Consider the following 2,138-nt stretch of genomic DNA (forward strand, 5'->3'; position numbering starts at 1 on the left):
AGGTAGAGCGACCACCGGTTATATCTGGCACTTGGAAGGGTGTGTTTTATTAAGTATCTGGTTCTAGTTGTCATAAGGTCAAGGTACAACTCCAAGTCGTCCTATTACCGAAGATCACGGCTATTCGAATAGATTAACTTCCCTGCAGGGGTGCACCAACTTACCCAGCATGCTTGATCCCATTTGGCCGGACACACTGTCCTGGGTCATGCCCGGCCGCGGAAGATCAACACGTCGCAGCCCCACCTAGGCTCAACAGAGAGGCCAGCACGCCGGTCTAAACCTAAGCGCACATGGGTCTGGGCCCATCGCCCATAGCACACCTGCACGTTGCGTACGCGGCCGAAAGCAGACCTAGCCTAGTGGCGTTCCAGTCCAATTCGGCGCGCGCCGCTCCGTCGCTGACGTCTGAAGTGCTTCGGCTGATACCACGACGTCGGGATACCCATACCTACTCCCGCGTAGATGGTTAGTGCGTATAGGCTCGTAGCCAACTCAGATCAAATACCAAGATCTCGTTAAGCGTGTTAAGTGTCCGCGAACGCCGAACAGGGCCAGGCCCACCTCTCTCCTAGGCGGTCTCAACCTGCCCTGTCGCTCCGCCACAAAGATCCACACAGAGGGCCGTCGGGACAAAGGTCCTTTCAGCCCCCAATCCGTGAATCACTCACGGGTACTCTTCGAGCTGACCCGACTTTAGTCACCATCTGTATAGTATGTATGTATGTATAGTATATACCCGTGATCACCTCCCGAGTGATCACGGCCCAATAGTATAGCAAGGCAGACTGACAAGAATGTAGGGCCAATGATGATAAACTAGCATCCTATACTAAGCATTTAGGATTGCAGGTAAGGTATCAACAGATGTAGCAACAATGTCAGGCTATGCATCAGAGTAGGACCAACGGAAAGCAGTAACGGGCTACACTACTCTAATGCAAGCAGTATAGGGAGTAGAATAGGCGATATCTGGTGATCAAAGGGGGGGCTTGCCTGATTGCTCTGGCAAGAAGGAGGGGTCGTCAACTCCGTAGTCGAACTGGGCAGCAGCAGCGTCGGTCTCGTAGTCTACGGGAGAGAAGAGGGGGAAGAAACAATGAATACAATGCAAACAAATGCATATCGATGCATGACATGACAAGTAACGATGCTAGGTGCGCCCAATCGCGGTAGTTGGTGATACCGACGAAGGGGGGAAACATCCGGGAAAGTATTCCCGGTGTTTCGCGTTTTCGGACAGATGAACCGGAGGGGAAAAGTTGCAAGTTCGATAGGTTAGGGGTGTGTGGCGGACGAACGGACTGTGTATCCGGAATCGTCTCGTCGTTCTGAGCAACTTTCATGTAGAAAGTATTTTCATCCGAGTTACGGATTAAAAGATATGATTTTCTAAAGATTATATTAATTTCTGGAATTTAATTAATTAATTATTTAATTCGAAAATGAATTTATGACGTCAGCATGACATCAGAGTGATGTCAGCAGGTCAACGTTGACCATTGACCTGGTCAACCTGACGTGTGGGTCCAGTGGGACCCACCTGTCATACTCTGTTTAGTTTAATTACATATTAGTTAATTTAATTAGTGATTAGGTTAATCTAATCAGGATTAATTAACTTAATTAATTACTTAATTAATTAATTAATTAATATTTTAATTATTTTAGTTGTTATTTATTTATTTAATATATTTATATTTATTTTATTTTTATTTTTTCATTATTATTATTTTTTTAATTCCCTTTTTTTTTATAAAACGTTATGGGGCGTGGGCCCCTGTGGTCAGTGGCACAGAGGCCATTTCGGGTCGGGCCAGGGGTGTGGGTGCGGGCGAGCGGGTGTGGCGCCCGACTGGGCATTCGCCCAAATCGCCGGGGCGAGGAGGACCGGGGCAAGGCCGGGCGGCCACCGGAGGGGAAACGTCAACGGGGGAGCAGCCGGGCGCCACCGGCGTCGCGGGCCGGCAGGAGCTGCCCATACGGCGGCGAGCAAAGGGGGGGTGGCCAGGACGGTGCATCGGGGCGGACGAAGCGAGGCCGGGGCGAGGTGGTGGGGGTTCAGGGGAGGAGGAGGAGCGAGGGAGGCCGGTGGCCACGGCGAGGGGAACGGCGCCGGCCAGGAATGGGCGCAGGGC

Source organism: Triticum dicoccoides, chromosome 6B (genome assembly GCF_002162155.2).
Source record: "Triticum dicoccoides isolate Atlit2015 ecotype Zavitan chromosome 6B, WEW_v2.0, whole genome shotgun sequence".
Classification (NCBI taxonomy): domain Eukaryota; kingdom Viridiplantae; phylum Streptophyta; class Magnoliopsida; order Poales; family Poaceae; genus Triticum; species Triticum dicoccoides.